The sequence below is a fragment of the Rattus norvegicus genome, chromosome 4 (genome assembly GCF_021556685.1).
Source record: "Rattus norvegicus strain SHRSP/BbbUtx chromosome 4, alternate assembly SHRSP_T2T, whole genome shotgun sequence".
NCBI classification, from domain to species: Eukaryota; Metazoa; Chordata; class Mammalia; order Rodentia; family Muridae; genus Rattus; species Rattus norvegicus.
Window position 1 is genome coordinate 178,507,961 of NC_141537.1, and position 13,214 is coordinate 178,521,174.

The 13,214-nt window shown below is 46.0% G+C and overlaps 1 long non-coding RNA gene across 1 annotated transcript; it reads right to left on the reverse strand.

The window, feature by feature from the left end:
- Nucleotides 1–411: 411 nt before the first annotated feature.
- LOC147995133 (uncharacterized) lies at nucleotides 412–12,574 on the reverse strand. Its single transcript, XR_015687277.1, has 3 exons — nucleotides 12,506–12,574; nucleotides 12,143–12,412; nucleotides 412–3,124 (listed from the first exon to the last, which is right to left on the reverse strand). It is a non-coding gene; the product is annotated as an uncharacterized LOC147995133 (long non-coding RNA).
- Between the last annotated feature and the right edge of the window lie 640 nt (nucleotides 12,575–13,214).

The window sequence follows — 13,214 nt, forward strand, 5'->3', positions numbered from 1 at the left end:
ATTTTATTCACTGCAGAGCAAACCATCCTGACTGTGGCTACAGACAAAGGCTAGTTTGGGGACAGGTTTTTATGTGAAGTTACTCATATTTTACTGTCAAAGGTAAACCACATTAAAATTCCACATAAATAAACGTGAGACCGCTTCACGGAGATGTGAGTTTTTTTCAGACATGACTTTAGACCCTGCCGGCAAACTTGGGGTGCTTTTGTGAAAATTTCCAGACAAACACAAACAATGCATCTTCTCTTTTCATTCTATTATTAGTGAAAACCAGTACTGAGAAATATTTTTAAGTCATGACTATTTTACCAAAACCTTGTATTTTCCTCCTCAACCATTTTTTTGATATACTCCAAGTCGCCGTTCTTCCTCTAATGTCTTGTTTTGTTTATTTTTAATTTTTGTTTTCTGACACCATTTTCTCTCCAAACACTTGTTTTATGGTAATGGTAGGAATCTCTTCTTCTTCTTCTTTTTTTTTTTTTCCTGTTTGCTCTATGACTTATTTTAAATGAAGTCAGGGGTACGATCATAATGTGGGGATACAGATTTGGAGGCGATGCCTTTGGGACTGACTGCCGTATATCTAAGATCTAATCACTTAGCATACGCAGAGGAAGCAGGCACAGGGTCCCTGTATTTCGCAGACTGGCTCTGGCCTTCCGAGTTTTTATCCTCAATAATGTTTGCATTTTTCCAGCTGGCTAGGGCTGCGGTCGCTCTGCGACTTGGACATTTGTCACTCCATTCAGCCAAGCAGGAGAAGCCCCCGTGTTTCGGGCTCCTCGCACTGCGGGCATAGCATCTGTGAAGGAGAGTGCCTGACATCTGATGATTCAAATCGCAGAAATGATCCGGGACAAATTATGAATGTCTGGGCAGTGCCCAAAGATCTGAGCTGAAATGACTTTGTCCTTGGAGCCTTGCGGCTTTGGTGAGCTCCTAGGGGCCACGAGCTCGTCCCCTTACAAAAGCCTGCGTAGGGCAATGCCCCACAGTTTTAGCCTTCTGGCCAGCCGGGTGCTGATTTAGATTTCCTTGGCCTGAAATGAAAAGGACGTGGTTCAAGTCTTAGCTCACAAACCCTGGAGGCAACCGGAGCCTTCTTTGAAATGTAAAGCAGTCTTCTATCAAGGGCTGCTTAGGGCATCATCCAGCTATCAAAGTGAAAGATGATTTTGATAGACCCTTACAAATCCCCCATAATCTATGGAAGGAAGTAGCTAGAACTCGCTCGCTCTCTCCCTCTCTCCCCGTGTTTGCACATAGCTGGAGAAGCAAGAGGATAATTTATCCAACTTTAGGGTAATGAAGTGTTAACAAAAACCACACGGAGCTATTATGACAACCACAGGCCACAGACTGCTAAGAGGGTAAACTCTCGGAAGACCTACCTAGTTTTCAAAAACTCGTTCATGGTGCAGCTGACCTGGAGGCATTTGCTAAACACAAGGTGGTACGGCTGAAGGAGAGAGACTCATTAGGCCTAATGAAGAGTGCTGAACGTATTGTCTCCACCGTCTAACCCGCTGACAGTGATGTGGACGTCCTTTAACTCATTCGTCCCAACTTTATTAGGTACATATGTCTACAGCAGGCACGAATGAAACATTCTACAACTAGGCTCTAAGCCAAAAACTAATTTATTCTTTAATGTGGTCGTGATTACTTGGTGGTTCCTTGAGCAGAGATGACAGGTCTGAGCTAATGGAGTTGTACTGTAAGTTAATATAAATCATGACAGAGCAATTAATTACAGAGACCGCAGCAAATCCCCGTGCTAGTTTTCCCCCCACCCCCGTCACCAGAAGGATTTAATAATATTCATTTTGCTAAGTTCCAGTGACATTTACAAGTCTTCAACCATTTTTAATCAAATCAATATCACTGGCTGCTAAATTTAGTCGAGCTTTGCTTGCGAGTCCGGGAATACATGGACGCCGTTCCCACCTTCTGTTCAAACGAATCCGGTAGAATGCCCGCACTTCCCCGGCCTTTGTTTATGTCGAGTAATTGGGATCTGGAAAAAGTTCATAGCCAGAGAACCCTGGCTTGCCAGCGGGCATGCTAACAGGTGGAGGAGGCCATCTTTGACTTAGTGATCTCATGGGTGTCATTGCATCTAATGCCCTTCATCTGTTTCCCTTAATTAGCCTTAAACCAACAACAACAAACAAGAGTGCCTCACTTCACATTCCTGGAGACCTTGGGAGGAGCCATGGGAGGTGGCATCGCACGCCTATCTGATCCCTTCCCAGTCAGGTTCTTATCTGGGTAGCCTTTGGATATTTAGCAAAACGACTCCCCCCCCCAAAAAAAACAAACAAACAAACAAAAAAACAAAACCAAAAACGACAGGAAATTAGTTGCTTAGTACACTGTGGCAGCCTAGAAACTTCTCAGTTAAGAATTGATCTCGCTATAGATTTTTGGACTGAGATGGCCCGCTGTGCCTGGGTGCTGTGTGTCTAGATCAATACCTGGCTCTTTTTGTATCTACTGTAGGGTTTGTTTCTCCTTCTGCGAAGTCCCTCCGTTTGAAGGGACTACAGCCCATGCCTCCTCACACCTCAGTGGCTTTCTGTGCCTTGTGGGTTACAAGATGGCCGATTTCTATCTGACCGCTTTCGGCAGGGTGTTTGAAAACCCCCGGATCACGTGAGGGACTGATTCTTTCTGGAGAGGGCTCCTTTCTTGAGCTTTTCTGTGGCGTGCCCCTTCAATGCTCGGCGCTTCAGGTTTTCTGGCGAGATCGTTTGTTCTCCGGCTCCTTCTTACCAGATTGTAAGTGCCTTTCCGGCAGGGACCTTGCTTCATCTGCCTTCTTCCCTATCCTGTCGATACCTAGCAAGGGTGTTTTCACATGATATTGTTCAATAAGTGTTCAGTGACTGAACGAACATATGCTACCCAGATGGGAGGGTGAGGAGAGTGTAAAACTCAAATTAGTTCATCAAAAATAGATGGCAAGAGAATCGGCAGGCTAACCTGCAAGAGACGTAGGCCTGACGTTTCGGGTAGAGGAAGTCTGATGGGGGTGGCGGGAAGGCAACATGGTAGCTCCCCAGGGTGTCCAACCTCTCGACATCGAAACATGATGTTGTCATCTGCAAAGTTCCTGCTGAAGAACCGAGGAATTGAGCTACCAACAAAACAAACAAACAAACAAAAAAACAAAAAACAAAACAAAACAAAAAACAAAGAAAAACCCAAAAAAACAAAAAAACAAAAAAACCCAAACCTAAAAAAAATCCCAAACTAAAACCCTCAAAAACCCCCAAAACAAAAAGCAAACAAAACAAAACAAAAAAAAAAAAAAACCAAGCAAAACAACCAAAAACCCACAGTTTCATAATATGTTAAATAAATTTATTGATTTTTGTATTGAGCTAAATTTATTGTTATTCAGGGGCAGACCTGTAGATTGGATATCCTCGTATGCACTGGGTTAATTTAAACTCCCAGTCCTGGATACCACGATGCCCTGCTGGGGTGGGATGGGGACTTGGGGCTTGAATACTTCACCAGGCTTGCACTTTTGCGACTATCACACAAGGCTTCAGGGAAGGAACCTAATGTTCTCTAAGCCTGATTCCCCAGGCCCACAGGGAAACAAGCAGCGTTGTGTTTGAGTGTTGTGACAATATAAAGACACAGTGTAAAGAATGGGCTTGTGCAGAACAGTGTCTGAGCCCTGCTGTCCAGAGGGTCTGTGAAAGGCAAGGACAGAACGCAAGCCTTCTTCAGCTATAGGAGACGTTCTGGAAGGCACCAGGAGTCAGTCAGGTTCACAGCGGCTCCCTTTCTCTCTGTTATTGACAAACACGAGAGCAAATGCAGTGTGAAGCTTGCATCGGCTGTGGAGCCTGCCTTCATGGAGACCGTTCCCTATCGCCTGCCTAGGGAAAGGCATGACGTGTTTCTCCACAATCAGTGAATCTGTCGTTCAGAAGAAGCAGAGTGAGGAGCCTTATATAACCTAGCCACAAAGCTCCCTGCCCCCTCCCAAGAGGAATTTACAACAGCACCAGTTTCCCCATTCACTGGAGTCTGTAGTTTGATCGGTAAGAATGTTTCCAGGAGCTGTAACTTTTGGAAAGGAGCTAGACTGTTCTTAAAAAGTTCTATCTGTAGCCATCCTAAGTGGCGTGCACGATCTCTTTCACTCACATCTTATTGGGTCCACAAGCTCACCTACACATCTGTGCCATTAGATAAGTACAGCAACCGGTTCTCTTCTACCACGCAGGCTTGGGCGCTTGTGTGTCAGCAAGTCCCCTCTCCTACTGAGCCACCCAAGAGCCTAGCATTTATCATTCCTAAGATAAGAATGGGGCTCTCTGCTGGTGCGGATGTCAGGGTCACTGCAAGGTCACTGTTGTTAACTGCGGTGGCCGCTGCTGCTGGAACTCGGTGCTCCAACTGCCCTAACCTTTCTCATGCGCTAATTCCATTCCATCCTCAGAAACATCCCATGTACCATTCTGTTCCATTCATTCTCAGAAAGAAACATCCTAGAAACTGTCGTAGAAGTTGTCACCGAGGATGATGGGGCTCTGTGCCCTTTATCCAAGCAGCTAGACAACCTCTATCTCCTTGTGCCTTTGGTATTTGAATGGAAAATGAGTGTAGCCTTTGGACCTTATGTCATATGCTTAAAATCAAGCCAAACCAAGATGTAAAGGGTTTGGAAGGTGGCTCCTAACATTAGTCTCTTGAAAAATGGGAAGATTTAGAGCTGGTGTGTGTGTGTGTGTGTGTGTGTGTGTGTGTGTGTAAGTAAATATGTATGTGTAAGAGTGTGTGTGAATGTGTGCGTGTATGTGTGTGTGTGTATATGTACATATATGTGAGTGACTATATGTATGAGTGTGTGTGTGAATGTATATGTGTGAGTGTGCATGTGTGTGACTATGTATGAGTGTGTGAATGTGTGAGTGTGCATGTTTATGTGTGGGACTGTGTGAGCATGTTTGTGAGTATGTATATGCACATGTGTGTGAATATATGTATGAGTGTGTGTGTGTGCGTGTGTGTGAGACTGTGTATGTTTGAGTCTGTGTGTGAATGTGTAAATATGAGTGTATGAGTGTGCATGTGTAAGAGTGTGAGTGTGTTTGTGAGTATGTGTTTGCATGTGTGCAAATATGAGAGTATGTATGTGTATATGTGGGAGTATGTATGACTGTAAGTGTAGATGAGTGCATGTGAGAGAGAGAGAGAGAGAGAGAGAGAGAGAGAGAGAGTGTGTGTGTGTGTGTGTGTGTGTGGTACATGTTTGAGTAGGCAGACAACAGAACAGAATACCTGGTGTCTTCTTTGACAGTCTTTGCCTTACTGACTTGAAGTAGGGGCTCCCAGTGAAGCGGGAGCTTGTCATTTTAGCTAGGCTGATTGGCTAGGGAGCTCTGGGTTCTGCCAACCTCTGTATCTATGTCTGTGGCTAAAGGCACTCAGCCATGTCTGGCTTCGTACCTATGCACTGGGGTCCAAACTCAGGTCCTTATGCTTGCAGAGTCAGTGCTCTGTCCAGTCTTACCCCGTACCACACAGGCTCTGGGATCTGCCCTGCAAGGTCCTTTGACTCTGGCATGATCTTCCTCTCCCTTCTTCGCTTTCCCCCACCACCGTCTGCCTCTGTTTCCTGAGTATACGTGCCCCTCTTTTTTACTTATTTGAAGGATTCATATTCACCTTTTAAAACAAACCTCAGATTTATTGATTCATTCAATAAAGGGATTTAAGACATAAATGCACACTTAACACACAGTACCCTTCACTTTCCAAGAGCAGAATCCAGCGAGTTTTAGTGCCTTCACTGATAGGAAATCATCAGCAGCCTCTAATTAATTTAGAACATGTCTTGTCTCAGAGAAAACTCCCACACGAGTGGCAGACCCTCGTCTGTGTTTTTTGTCCCAACCCACTAATCTTTCCATTCCTGTGGATTTGTTATTTCTGACACTTCCTGTGACAAAGCCTCATAAATGTGGTCTTTTTGTGTCAGATTTCCCTCGCTGATCTTAATCTGTCCCATTTTCCTGTGTTATGTGGTATACCCGTACTTTATTGCTTTTTAACGGCTGAATAAGTTTTCACTGCCAGTCGGGGCAGGGTCTCCTGCATCCAGTCATCAGCTGATCGACACCGGGGGTTAACTTTAGGGTTAACATCCTAGCACCTGATTTAGATGGAGTTATCCCTTTGATTATCTTGGGTGTATACCTAGAAGTAGAATTTCTGGATCAGACCGGAATTCTATGTTTAACATTTGAGGGGCTGCCAAACTGCTTTCCAAAGTGGCTGTACCATTTCACAGTCCCACCTTGGATGTGATTTTAACAGATGCGAACCTTGTTTAATGAAATTATCTTCCTCTCTCCACGGTTGGCACTATGAGTCCAGGCCCTGCCAGACTTCCTTGGGGGTATGCTAGGCTGCATTGTGTACCCTTGATAGATGTCACTTCTTCCTCCTATTGGACAGACTCTATAATTAGGGTGATGGGGTTGGGTTGGCAATTCCCACGCAGTTGAACTGTCCTCCTCCTGAAGGCAGGGATCCACTTTCTCTCATGGCCACAGCTACAGGGCCACACGCCCTGCTGGCAGACAGGCCACTCTACCAGCATCCGAAAGACCAAATAAAGGCAGACACAGATCTCAGGCAGGCCTGTTGGGACTGGTCTGGCCTGCGGCTGTGAGTTTCCATCCGGAGAGCTGACCTTTCCCTTCCAAGAAGTGAGCTACTTAGCAGCCTTCTTAGCAGATGGATCATCTCCGCCAGTGGCTCTACTCCTCCTCCATCTGTCCAAGAAGACTCTCAAAGTCTCCTCTCGAAGTCATGTGAGGAGGCTCTCTGATGTGTATTTCACACATAAGTTGAGTGGTATTTTAATTTTTTTTTAAAAAAAGTAATAATATTATCTAGATCCACAAACATTATACAAAAGTCAACCGGGGGACCAATACCTGGCGTCTTCCCCTTCATAGGTGCCATTAATAGACCTACAAACCCAGGTGCCCAGCATACATGAAACCTAGCAGCCTTCAGTGTCTGGTTGACTTGCTGTTAGGGATCTGGAGTTTTGCTTCATGCACTCACACTCTCCTTTTTTGTATATAATGAACATATCCCACAGCAGTGGTCCTCAGCTCCTCACCACCCAAAGGGGATGGGACTGGGTCATGGGCTGAGAACCCCACATCCACATGTAAGGAGAGAATTACATATTCTAAGGCAAGACCGGCTTATGGGATGTGTGTTTTCATAGCTCTGCACCTAGCTGGCTAGCCCCTCCCTGTTTGTTACTCATTTTGGTTTGATTGGATGATAACTTTGGCTGCCATTACTGTCCCCACCTACGTCCCTAGGGAGGAGCCAGATTGAGGGACATTTTTGTGAGCCTGTTTGTCTCAGTAGGAAACTGACAAAGACAGGAAGGGTGGGCACCAAAGGTGTCTGAGAAGGACGGTGCTAATAATAATGATTTAGAGTGTGTGTGTGTGTGCGTGCGTGTGTGTGTGTGTGTGTGTGTGTATGTGTGTGTGTATGTATGTATGTGTGTATGTATGTGTATGTGTGTGTATGTGTGTGTATGTATGTGTGTGTATGTGTATGTATGTATGTGTGTATGTATGTGTGTGTATGTATGTGTATGTGTGTGTATGTGTGTGTATGTATGTGTGTGTATGTGTGTGTGTATGTATGTGTGTGTATGTATGTGTATGTGTGTGTATGTGTGTGTATGTGTGTATATATGTGTGTGTATGTGTGTGTATGTGTGTGTGTATGTATGTGTATTATGTGTATGTGTGTATGTGTGTGTGTGTGTGTGTGTGTGTGTGGTTGATTTGTTTCTTTCCTCCATCCAGTTGCATTCAGCTCGCTTCTCCTCATCAAGGTAGACTTTCCACGCTCCCTCCAAGGCTGCTGCAACTAGGATGCGCTCATCCCTCTGATCATCCATGTACTGTGTCTTGAAAGTGTCAAGCTAGTGAATTATTTCTTAATGGGAAAAAAAATCTCTTAATATAGGGCCTATCGGGGCCATTAATAATTAATGTCAATTTGTAGCTCAGGGACGTCTTAGAGGAATCAATATAGTAAATTAGCTTTACCAAAGCCCTAACAACGAAATCTTTTTAGGTATTATCCAACCTTAGAAAAGCTTGTATCTTTACCAAACTAAACCAAAACAAAACAAACCACCACCACCACCACCACCACCACAACAACAACAACTACTACTACTCCTCACATACAAGAAAAATTAGGTTTGTTCTTACTGCCTTTTGCATTTACTGCATTAGAATAAAATCCTTTAAAAATAAGAGTTTTAAAAGCTAGGAGCCATACAGACAAACAGTGGTGTGAAGGAGCTGTGGATAAATTGACTGGGAAGGTTGAGTCCTTATTATCATGGACAAGACTCTGGGATAACAGAGAAAATAAAAACTAAGTAAAAACACAGCATTATAAATATTCTGGAACAAATCTTCTTGCTCTAGACCTACCCTATTCTTAAAAAAGAGGGGTTCTCCCTCCCTCTCTCTCTCTCTCTCTCTCTCTCTCTCTCTCTCTCTCTCTCTCTCTGATTTTGAGAGAGGATCTTAGTATGTAGTCCTGGCTCATTTGGAACTCGAAATCTAGACCAGGCTAGACCGGGACTTAGTAGATCCACTTGCCTCTGCCTCCTGAGTGCTGGGATTAAAGGCGTGCCTCTCCATGCCAGGGAGACAGTTGACTTTGGAGTTTATGTATTCGTGTCAGAAGCCCAGGTTTGGGGCTGTGATGGTAAATGGTGTCTCCAACTCATCGTCAAGAGAGTCTCCCTTTGTGTCTTCAGTGCTGTTACATCTGCACGTGGCTCCTTGTTTTCTCGGTGATGTATTAGACAGGGATGTAGATCCAAGTGACAAGTTCTGTTCTGACATCGCTAAATCTCCCATTTGCCCTGGTCCCTCTGACTCAGCCGTAACACTGCCATTTCTGTCCAGCCCCCTTCTTTTGCAGCAATCTTGTCAATCAGGAGAACTGTCAGTTGGGTGCCTTTGAGGCCCCGGGCTTGCAGAAGATACTCTGAGGACAATGTGCAACTGTCACATGTGATTACCAAGTTCCCGAGCCCTGAAGTAAGAGAGGGGTACTGGCCTAGGGAGGCTGGAGAAAATGAGAGGGGAGCCTTCGATTTCTAGGAAGTCAGATTCCCTGGCTGAAGAGCACTTTCTCATTGTCACCCTTCATTCTGAGGAAAATCCACGGTGCACTGCGGTAAGAGTGAACCTTGCAGGTTCCAGTCTGGCTGCGAGAAACCTTCTGCTTGAGAACAAGTCAACACCCTCCCTCATTAGAGGAGCTGGCTGAAACCCCCCAGCTGGGAACAGTAGGGGCAAGAGGCAGCCACCCCTGGGCTTTTCTAGGGAGGTGCTTAACTGTATGTTCAAAACCAAGCCAACACCAGCAGGGCAGACGAGGGCAAGGGCTGTTCCCAGACCAGAGCAGGAAGATGAGAGTGAGTGTCAAGGCGGGGCTCAGTCCTGGGACTCAGCTTAATTGCTTGCTTGCTTCTCAAGTCTGAATCGGGACAGAAGCTAGAACACTCTCAGGTTAGAGGCAGCTTTCTCTCAGGCCTCAAAGTAAGCCATAGCCACCCAGAGCTTCAAATCTCCTTGGGAGGCCCTGACTCCCACTGCGAAAGAGGAGTGGAGCTTTGATGCTTCGCCTGCCTTTGGTTCAGAGGAGCCATAGTTGCCTGCCTTAGAGGAGCTCATGCGTTGTCATGGCTATTGTGCAGAAAGCCCTGCTCTTTTTCCCTGTCAGCCTACTTGAGGGGCACACTCTCGCTTGTCTGTTTTCTGGTCTACGGATAAGGGACAGGGAAATCTTTAAAAGTCAGGATGCCCTCCATCCCTCACCCTCACCAGTTGACAGTTCTTGGCTCAGACTAGCTGCCTTGGGCTGTTCAAACAAAATAAGTTTAGAGGGATGTAGAAACAACAGAAAATTGCCCATGACGGTTCAGGGGTGGGGAACTGAAACATGAAGCCTTGGGCAGGTAAGGTGTCTATTGGAGGGTGGCCGAGGAGAGCTTCTCACGGTGCACAGTGGAAGGGACAAATGAGCTGTCTGGGGACGACCGAATGAATCCCACCCTTGATCTGCATGATTTTGTGGACTCTGAAGATCCCACCTTCCCACCGAGGTCACATCAGCTGGGTTTCCATGTAAGGATTTGGGGGGACAGAGCTGTTCGGATTACCCCTGGTGTTTCAGACTTCCATCTGGAATCTATACTTGGGGTTGTTTCTACTCCCAGGTATCTGTGCCTACATCTAGGTTAGAGTAGGACTCCTCCCTCTCTCTCCACAAATCCTACTCCTTGTTCCAGAGGATTTCCAAAGAGGCTCTTTTTCCCCACGTGACTGGGATGTTACTCAGTGTCCCTTCCTTCTCAATATCCCAAAGGCTGATAGTTCACACATGCACCACACAGCCTGACTAAAAAACCTTCATGTGTGTCCACTCAGAGGCCTTCCAAACTGTCATCTCCCTCTCCCCACTCTGTCCCCTTTCCTTAAGAGTGGCTGTGGCTGACACTGGCTTGAGATGCCACCTGCCTCTCCCATGGAAGTCCCATCACTTTTTCTGAGCATGTCCTTCCTCCTCTAGGAAAGCCAGGGTGATAGTTTATCGTGAAGAGGCGATGAGACAAAATGTGCAAGACACTGGGACAGAGGCGACCCAGAGTGGAGCTCAGTGGCCTTTAGTTAGCACCTGCTTTTCACTAGCTCGAGACCGTGGTTCCCTCTAGACCATGTCGGCCTAATTTGTGGTCCTCCTGCCTCAGCCTGGGTGCTGGCATTACAGGTGCACACCCCAATGCCCAGTGTTGGCTGTCGTACATGCTCACAGGACGGTACTGTAATTTGCTTACATATGTATGCATTAATCTGTTTTTTCTCGAGATGTGGTCTTCTGTATTCTAAGCTGGCCTTGTATTCATTATGTACCCGAGTCTGTTTTTTTTTTTTTTTTTTTTTAACTACCGCTTCCACATCACAAGTGCTGAGATGGGAGGTGTGTGTTCTGTGTCTGGCCTGCTGGTTCAGTTTTATAGCATTGCTCAATCACCAGAAGAACGAGTTCTTGACAGCAAACAATATAAATTAACTTATAATCGCACTGAGTTAAAAAAAAAAAAGGCAGATTTGATCCCACACCAGACCAAATACTATCACTTCTTTAATATATGATAGAGACAATATAAACTATCACCTAATGACAGAGCGCAGAGCCCTGGTTGTCTGAGAGGGTGGGAGGGAGAGTGGGGAGGGATGGTAGGCAGACCTCCTGCAAAACGAACAGGAGGGCTAACCTTTGAGGTGATGCTATGCCTGGTACCTTGATTGTAGTGATAGATGTATGCAGATGTCAAACTCATCAAATTACACACTCTAATTGGGCTTCATCGCATCCCAATTATGACGTGATGGAGGCAGAAATATTAGTAACAAAACAACCAAGCACTAATTTTCCTATCTCAAAATTGTCTTTCCTATCGCTTTTCTTAATTTTCACTCAGGGGATCTTAAGCCTATCCTCTGCCCACAAGATCTAGCCTAGGTACATCGAAAACTCTTCTTCGTAAGAACAATGACAACTACTCTTGGTTGAGCACTTTCTGTTGAACTGGCAGCCCCTAGTGGTTAACCTATACCTCCTCCCATGATTCTCATCCTCCATTGCTTAACTTATACCTCCTCCCATGATGCTCATTCCCCATTGGTTAACCTACACCATCTCCCATGATGCTCATCCTCCATTGGTTAACCTACACCTCCTCCCATGATGCTCATTTCCCATTGGTTAACCTATACCACCTTCCATGATGCTCAAACTCCATTGGTTAACCTACACCACCTTCCATGATGCTCATCCTCCATTGGTTAACCTACACCTCCTCCCATGATGCTCATTTCCCATTGGTTAACCTACACCTCCCCTATGAGGAATTTTAACCATACCTCTAGGTGTGGAGGTTAAAATTCAAACTAATATGTCATCTGGTCCTTCTAGAGAGGACACAAATACAGGTGTACTTAGTAGAAGCAAAGAATGAACGTCCAGTAGGCTCTACCTGCTTTAGCCGTATAGCCGGTCCGGTACCTTTTGTTTGGCTTCTTGTCTTGTTAAAACTCCGATTCCTTTCTGGATCTTGAGTTCCCCACAACACAGACTTTCTGCTCTGGGTTTAGATTCCCTGTTGCACTGGTTGGCAACAGATGGGTTCCTGTGACTCGGTCTCCACTTTGATTCACTACAATCATCGGATCCTTCAGGTAGATGAACTCTTTGGAGCAGGAAGGGGTGACTCCACCTCCACGTAGGAAACACACCAAAGGCTTTCCTAGAAATAAAGTGACAGAGCGAAGGGGCCAGGAAGGAGATGGGCAGACGTTCAGGTGGAGACCGCACTGAGAGGCTGAATGGTAGAATTTACCTCAGCCTGGGGTCTGGAGAGCAGGAAGGCTGTCCCAAGTGCCTGCTGTATGCTGGGGTGAGCAGAACTGACAGGAAGAGAGTTAAGGGTTGAAAGAGCATTCTCTAAGAAGCTCTTGAAATGTCCTTCAAGAGGCAAGCTGCCCAGAGACACATTGAGGAGTTGACAGCCTGTGGCCCCGGGCCAGCTTTTTCAAGGCGGACAGGGATAGCCAGGAGCCCCAGAAAAGTAGGACTTACTGTCTTTTCATAATGGTGTCTGCTTCCCAGATGACATAGGATTCTGTCCCCCCTCCCTGACCCCTCCTCCCCTCCTCTTTCCCTATGCCAGCCTCCCTCTCCACAGGACAGAAAAGAGAGTAGACCATCAGCACCACATAAAGGAGTCTCCTCAGGCTGAGATTGGTAGACCTTCTTCTCTCCAGACATACAGAGGGTTGTAGCCCCTCCTGCCCTTCTAGTCTTGCAGATGTTCCCAGCATGTAGATGAACAAATGTCTCTGTAAACTTGAACAGTATGCTTCATCTTTCTGTGCACCCATGCACGCACGCATGCATTGACCCACCCACCCAGATGCTGCATGAGCACATGGTAAGCACGAGAGCCCACCTCAGTAGCTGAATATCTCGAGGACTATTACCCTCTGTTGCCCAACTGAATCCACAGCCAAAGGAAAGGAAAGGGCTCTTGGAGGTTGGTGCTGAGCACA